Source organism: Wolffia australiana, chromosome 15, assembly GCF_029677425.1.
Source record: "Wolffia australiana isolate 7733 chromosome 15, ASM2967742v1".
NCBI lineage: Eukaryota > Viridiplantae > Streptophyta > Magnoliopsida > Alismatales > Araceae > Wolffia > Wolffia australiana.
In genome coordinates, this window is record NC_135849.1 from 13,914,291 (window position 1) to 13,922,667 (window position 8,377).

Sequence of the window (8,377 nt, forward strand, 5' to 3'; positions counted from 1 at the left end):
TGACGAAGAAGCCTTGGGTGTTGAGCGAGTTCTTTTTAATATAAGATGCATTTGTCACAAAATGATCACCTAAAAAATAAGGCAGTTTTTATACATAGACCCTTACAAAAAAAAAATAGAAAATTCCATATTAATTTTAGGTTTAGATGAAAGAATATGAAGGAGCCATTAGCATTTAAGAATGTTATTTCATAAAGTTCTGTGATGCCATATAAACTTTGGATATTCGATAACAGATTGAGGGCATGATGTACAGTAATATTGGATATCTTTGTGCATTAATTGATGATAGAAATTCCATTCGTTGTAAATGGATAATTGATGGCGCGGCACCGTCCGACACCGCAGGGTCATCACGCGAGGAGCCAGCACCGTCATCGAGCCCGCCACAGACACGTGTCCAGCCGACACGACGAGCCGCAGCATCGACGAGCAACCCCGGGTTCAGATATACGGCATGATGACACGCCACCTTCGGATCGTTTTACTTGTTTCTTATTTTCTCATCATCGCTTTTCATCTTTTTCGTTTTGTCGTTGTAGCGAGGGGAAGAACCCATATGAGGATATCTTCCCCTCCCACCTACCTTAGTGGGCCTTACAAGCCCTTCTTATTTCTTTTTTTCTTTTTCCCCTTTGTAGTTTAAGGGGGGCCCAGTTCATCTTTCCTATATAAAGGAGGGCTGGGCGCCCCCCCAAAGTACTCTTGAATTTCTCTATGAAGTTATAACGTAAGAATTTGAAGAGTCACGTTCGTGGAGGACGAAGAAGAAAGAAGAAGAAGAAGAAGAAGAAGAGGAAGAAGGAAGAAGAAGAGAGAGGGGAAGGAGGAGCCGCCGCCTCCAATTGCACCGCCGCCCTACCGTGTCGCCGTCGCCGTTCCTTGCCGCTGTTCCTTGCCGCCGTGCCCGTCCAAGCGCCACCGCCGTCTTTCGCCGCCGCCCTCCGTGCTCCTATGCCACCGCCGCCCTACCGTGTCGCCACCGCCGTTCCTCGTCGTCGTGCCCGTCCAAGCGCCACCGCCGTCTTTCGCCGCCGGCCTCCGTCCTCCTACGCCGCCGCGGCCCGTCGGCCTTTCTGCCGCCCACCGCCTTCCCCACACGGTCTGCCACGCCACCGGCTGCCGGGTCTGTCCGCTGCCCATCAAGCTTCCCCGCTCGACTTGCTCGGCCGCCGCCCGCCTGGTTCCCCGGCCACCCGTCGATCGACTACACACGCCGCTCCGAGTCTGTGTACGCAGCTGGGTTCCCTGCGCGCGTGCGACGATCCCGCCCTCGCCCGTACAGCCTGCCCCGCCGCAGCCCATCCGCACGTATGTCGTTGCTGCCCAGCTTCCCCGCCGCCGGGCGACCGTGGCTCATCAGCCTGCTTAGGCCCAGTTGCTCGACTGCGTGCCGCCTCCGTCAGCTCCGTCGCCGCCGCTGTGCCAAGGCTCCCTACCCGCGCCACGACCCGCTTTTGCTCTGCCCGCAGCCCGCGCTCGCCCGCGCGCCGCGCTTGTCGGTGCGCCGTGCTGACCGCGCGCCGTGCCTACCGCGCGCTGCGATCGTCCGCGCGCCACGCCGCCCATGCGCTGCGCCTGCCCGCGTGCCGCGTCGCCCAAACGCCGCGCTGCCCGTGCGCGCCGAGCCTGCCAGCGCGCCGCATCGCCGAACACCGCGTCCGCCAGCTCGCCGCAACCGCCAGTGTGCCGCGCCCGCCCGCGCACCGCGCCCTCCACGCTACGCTCGCCCACGAGCCCCCGCCTACTGCGCTGTGCCGGAGTTCCAACTCTGCGTCCTGCACGCCGGCCCTCTCCGCTCACTCCACACCAAACCGGCGCTAGCGTCCCCGGCCTCGCTGTTCTCTTTGGATCTCATCGATACGGAATATCCGTCGCAAGCGCGACGAAGGTACTCCCCAACCCTCTGTTCTTTACGTCTCTTACTTTCTTCAGTGCACTTTCGATTTGCCTCCTCCGCGCTCGGGTTAGATATAGGTGAGAGCGAGACAGGTTGAGAAAATGACGACAATTATCACGAGAGTCTTACCTGCCCGGTACGAGTCGGGTTCTCCCTACGCGTGTGAGCACTTCAGCAGGGTATTCATGTTCGGTGACGTACTCGCCCTCGACCCCCTTGGGCGAGGTTCGAGAGGTCCATTTGACCTCACCAGAAGCGATCCCATCATTCTATGGAACGGCAACACCGCATTTCAGCGCACGCACGTACGACAGTAGGATTTTCCACGCATCCACGTCATCATTTATACCTATCCATTTGCATTGCTCGGACGACACTGAGCGTCGTCGTCCGATCGAGATCCTGATTCGATACCGAGCCGCTACCCTTGGTGTCAACCAGACGACGTCTTGACAACGTCCGGCAGCAATAATCGAAAGAAAATATGTTTCAAATGTAAATATGGAGATTTATAAGGCATATGTTTTCATAAAATGATCTACGTGAGGATAAGGCAGTGATTATATATATATTATCGTTCCAATCTGTGCAAAACACTCCTTTAAAATAATATTGACACTAGTTACTTATTACAGGCTTGAGCACCATCAAGCGAATCTCAATACTTTTTTTCTTAATGGAGATATTGCTGACAGAATATATATGATTCATTAAAAAAATCAAAGAGAAAGAAAACGGTTTAGATTGAAAACATGGTTTTGAAGTCATCATCCACAATTCTATTTTCCTTATGCCACAACCTTTGAAGTCTTTTGAGTTGGCTACACTAAAATTTCAGGGGGACTCAATATATATTCCAGATTGTATTTGTGGATAAATTTGTGCTTGTCTATAATGATATCGGGAAATTATGTAGAAATGAATCTTTCTTGTCAAAGAATGTTAAGATGAAGCCCATCACAGATGACTATTTGGCTATAAACCAACAAGTGCGCCATAACCACAATCATACTATCCTTATGTTGCCACAAAAAGTTTATGCCTAGAACATTTTCAAAATATTAACAATTAGAACTGCATACCAGGAATTAACATTTTTTACAAAGGAGAAAATTTTTGTCTCAATCAAAGCCCTTAAAATGATTGTGAAGCCAAATGAATGCAACGCATCTCGTATACATCAGCACATAATGTGACAAACTACATTAATGTAAATCCCCTAACAGAGCGCTTCTCGTATAGGGTATTTTTAGGGCGTGCTACACATAATGGAATCCTTCTTCAAGCATAACTGTTACTTTTAGCTGGAATATGTATTCAATCCCCTTGATTCTGCATCGATAATTTGTTTTCCATGAATAGACTTTTTATTTGTGATTGAAACCATACTAAATGTTAATATTTAAAATGTTGGACCACTTGGAAATTTTAATGGTTGACATATTCCAGTTATAAAAAGCATATAAGTGATTGTTTTGCCTTCGCCACATAAATTTTTAACAAATTATTACAGTCATTGGTCCCAATTGATGATAGACTGTGGAAAATTACTTGCGCTGTAAAAATATTTAGAGTGCATAAGTTGTTTTGTACAATTGTCCAGATCATTGCATGTATGTTACCAAAATCCAAAATTTATTGATCAACCATGTGGGTTATCACATATAGAATTACACAACTACTATTATTACAAGTTGAACAATACAAGTAAAAGAGATTTTGTGAAGTTGGGATGAAGGCATTATTCAAACAAAAAATGTTAACTAACCGATTCAATTGAATAAATGTGATGGGTAGTTACTTCACTGGACGAATCCAATGTGGCGTCGCACAAAACAGTTGCAGTCCATGTATGGCCCAATAGATGGGAGTCTTAGCCCACCTTTTCTATGTTTAATCCTAAGAGCTACACCTTAGTTCATTCCATGGGTGGATGTTATTCATTAGTTCTATATGTACTATTTGGTTTTTTATAGATCATCTTCACCTATAATTGCAAAGATGTGGGATCACAAATTGTTAGAATTGTGGCAGCCACCCCAACCATGTCGGGAATGCCAGATATAAGAAAAGAGAGGGGGGGGGGAGAGAGAGAGGATGGAAGGGGGAGGGATGATGTGGAGAATATAAGCACATACACCCCTTTTCTCTCTTGTCATTTTCATTTTCGATGGGTCCATTTGGGTTCCATTCCTCCTTTTTAGAAGAATATTATTGAAGCCAATGAGTCAGCAACTCACCATCCTCTCTCCAGTTGCTAGCCCGAGGAGAAGTTTAGTAACGTGTGTCATTGGAAGAAATTTCACTTCTGCATCTCCAGCGGACTCATACTTCAGGGTTCGGCCACTTTTCACGTGGAGGGACTAAGGAACAGTCTGACCAAAGTTCGGTCAGACATCGTAGAAGCGAGACGCGCTCCACCTTTTTCGGGCAACTTCCGGAAGTACAAACGTCATTATTATATTTTCTAAACTCATCATTATTGCACCGTCTACATCTTTCACTCTCCCTCTCTTCCTCGCTTACTTTATCTCTCCCCACTTATACTCGCTAACTGTCTCTCTGTCCGCTTGCTTAATCTCGCTATCTATCTCTCTTCTCGTTTACTATCTCTCCCCCCTTTTTCTCGTTCGCTTTGCTTTTTTTTTCTCTCTCTCTCTCTCTCTCTGTCTCTCTCCCCTCTTTACCTTTATATCTTTCCCTCTTTCTATTTTCGCTCTCTAACAGTATCTATTTTCCTCTCACTCTTTCTCTCTAACCACCTCTTTCATTCACGCTCACTCTCTCCTCTCAACTGCCTTACCTTTCCCTGTCAATCTCTTTCCCTCTCTAATAGTATCTCTTTCCTTTCACTATATCTCTCTATGCACCACTTTCATTCACTCTCTGTCTTTCCTTCTCTTAATCGCACTTCCCTCTCACTCTGTTCCCCTCTCTAAAACTTGCCTCTTTTTCCCCTTATTCTCTATCCTCTCTATTTCTACCTCTTCCATCTTACTCTCTCCCCTTCTATAACTCTTTCTTTCTCACTCTATCTTAACCTCCCTACCTTTCTATTTCCCTCCAACTCTCTCCCCCTGTCAAAACCTCTTTCTTTCCCTGTCACTTTCTCGCCCTCTCTAACTTTCCATGTTTCCCTCTCCCCCTATCCATTTTTCTACCTTTATAATTCCCTCTCACTCTCTCCCCCTCTCTAAGTCTATTTTTCTTTCCCTCATTTCTTCAACTCTCGAACCCAGCCTCTTTCCGTCTCCCTCATCGACCCTTCTAACTCTATCATTTTTTTCTCACACGCTTCCCTTCCAGGCCCTTACAATCCATAATTATATATTATTTTTTATCCAGCTAGATGAATGAAATCCGCCTGGAAAGGGGACCAAGTTTAGTGTAACCTGTTGAGATGTGAACATTAGGTTTTCCAATATTGACAGGGAACTCAACTTATAATACATTATTCCTAATAGGGTAAATTCCTATCATTATTTTATTCATTTCACGGCTGCCACAAACCAAATTGTTTGTTTATCTATTAATACTACCTTTTCGCTCTTACTTTTTGTTTGAAATTATGAGCATTACTCTATAAATCTGGCTTTGGTTGACTAGTAAACCTGGCCTAACTTTAGGTTTCGGTTTAGTTTTTGTCTCAAATAAAGACCCTGCGACATTATCCGGAAGGAAATATCAAGGAAAAGTATCCACGGTAGGCCTAATCAAATGTCAATTTTAGTGACCTGTCAGAACTCAGCTTGTCCGTTTATTTCTATGGGTCCCCAAAGAAAAGATAACTTCTCTTTCCTGCCTCCAGTTCTTAAGATATCGACCTCTCGGGAAACGGAATAAGGGAAACTGATCCATTTCCCGTCCATGCTTGCTCAATTGACCCCTCTTTTCATATACCCATCTCATTTACTTTTTCAACTGATCGAATCTGTATAAACATCAGATGAAATGTCAGACAACGAAACGATGCTAGGCCTCCGGCTGACAACACGAACGACGACATTTGTGGTGAAACACCCGGCTCCATACATAGCTTGTGCCGATGAAATTACGTACAAGATCTCGCAGCCTAGGAACGCCGATCTCATTTACAATGCACGAATCTGGGCAGCCACAAATGTCGGAATATTGGCATGGTTATTGGGCATCCTTATCATCATTGGACCCGATATGTCGGCAAGTAATTGACGTGGCGGTCGTCACGGGGTCACAGCCTACCACTGATTAAGATGATCTTCACCCCATCTTCGCCTATGAATATGACTGGAAGGACTGAAGAGAAGAAGGAAGCCGTCGTTTGAATCTGCACTCCTTTGTTTACATTTTCCGGTCCCAGGAGTTCTGCGTTGGAAGAGTAAGGGAGTAAGTGGAGTGTAGCCTAGAATGACTTGCCGGAGTATTCTACTGGGCGTAACAGAACATCCTATCCTGCGACGACCCGCCGGCAAGTTGTTCTTGGCTACATCCTGCTTCACTCCCAAGTCCGGAAGACTTTTCGACGTTACAATTACTCAACACTATCCAACAGAAGAGGTATCTTTGTTCAAGTTATATTTCATGCTTGACATAGAGAGAATCAATCGCCACAAACGAAATATTATTCCGCGCATCTAAGTAAAGCTTTTAATTGCGTATTCTGATGGCGTATACGCAAATATTATTACGTATTTTAAAGTACGATGTAACTAAGCCCGGATTGACTTCTTTACGGAACAGCAACTCAACAGATGTAAGGAAGAAGATGATGAACGACTCAAAGTACCTCAATGTTTCGATATCCGGTTGCTGTGGTTAGCCCTCTTTGTTGTAAACAGAGATAAATGAGATGATGTTTTACATACGTAATCCTCTTCGAAATGTATGCAACAGGTGGTCAACTTTTTCACTGTGCATTTGTCCATTTGCCCATCTGTCAATCTGTCTGTTTTCCGTGTATTTGTATGTCGTTCATTTTCTCGCTCTTTCTCCCCTCGATCTCTATCCCGACTTCTCAGAGCTAAATGATTGGGTGCCAGAGGACACTTTCATTGATAACAGTAAAATTAGATTTTATTTGGACAAAGCTGCCAAATCCAGATACGGCAGTGGTAACTAAGGCGATTGTATGGTAAAGGTAACAGCAGCGTCTACAACTCTAGTTGAAAGAAATCGAAAGATGCTATAGTAAATGAGAAAAAATCCGTACAATATTAAAATCCAGCAGATCTGATATCGTGAAGAGACTCGCTCTCGCCCCAAGAGATTCAAGAAGAAGAAGAAGAAGAAATAGAGAATAGAAGGGAGAAGAAGAGAGAAGAAGGGACGCAGAAATACTCTTAAGATTGTTGTATTTCCCACACATAAATGTTTAACAAGGTTGGTGAATTTATACTATAAAGTAGTTACATATAGTTGCTGTTATAATTGTTATAACGGCTACTTCTTGATTAAATCTCATCCGTCCATATGAGTCAGTTATTTGAACTTCTGTTGTTATAATCGTAGCCGTTATAATTGTTATAACGACTACCATCGATCTAATCTTGACCGTCCATTCCTATCTATGTTTAAGTATATCTACATTTGATCCTTTCTATGTTTAAACTTATATTTCATCCCATCAATCTAATATCTAACGAGTATAACATATAACCCATTTATTTACTACTATAATCTTGTTTAAGTTCCTATTCCGACGGCTTCTTCCTCGCGAGTCTTTGACTCCTCTTTAAAGCACTCTATAGTAAGAGAGAAGTTCATCCTGGACCTTTGAAGATTAGGGTGCAATCATCAGAGAATTACCAACAAGAGCGAATAATAAACACCAGAATGATACTGAAGAGATTGAAGAAGACAAAGAGAATGGACCACGAAAATATATTTTCACTCGTGCGATGAAACTCCTGGCAGCTATAGTTTTGGCTCAGATTAGAAAAGGGTAATACATGTTGAGAATCATCCATTGCTTTGGGAGAGTACAAGACACGAGATGATAGATAAGAAGGGGAAGGTATGAGGAAGGAATAGAGGGGAGTATATTAAGGAGTAGAGGATAGTAGATTAAGACAGTCATATTCCCATTGTAAATGGTAGCCGTTACAACGGCTAGTTGCCGAGTAATTGTGTCAGTGTATAGTGCTGCAGGATGAAAACGAATGATGCTTTTGAACGGATGGAACAGAATGGAACGGACTTCCATTCTGTCATCGGTCGGACGAAATTTTTTTCATCATTTTTGTCATTCGTCACCTTTTCGTCATCTTTATGATTCCATCATTCATTCATTCTGTCAATCATCAATTGAAGTAAACAAAATGGAGCAGACGTCCCGGTGATGGAACGGACATTCTTGAACCCCCCCCCCCCCCTGATAGCAGAGTTGAAAAACTCAGCAGCAGTCAGCACCAAGACAACCTTCCACTGCCCGTCGACAGTCAACGACACGCCAGCGACATAGGTCTTAAATAAGATTAGATGGTAAGAAACCGGAATTAT

The 8,377-nt window shown here is 44.4% G+C and overlaps 1 long non-coding RNA gene across 1 annotated transcript; it reads left to right on the forward strand.

The window, feature by feature from the left end:
* The first annotated feature begins 5,734 nt into the window (after positions 1 to 5,734).
* On the forward strand, positions 5,735 to 6,863 carry LOC144712947 (uncharacterized). Its single transcript, XR_013583911.1, has 2 exons — positions 5,735 to 6,436; positions 6,620 to 6,863. It is a non-coding gene; the product is annotated as an uncharacterized LOC144712947 (long non-coding RNA).
* Positions 6,864 to 8,377: the final 1,514 nt, after the last annotated feature.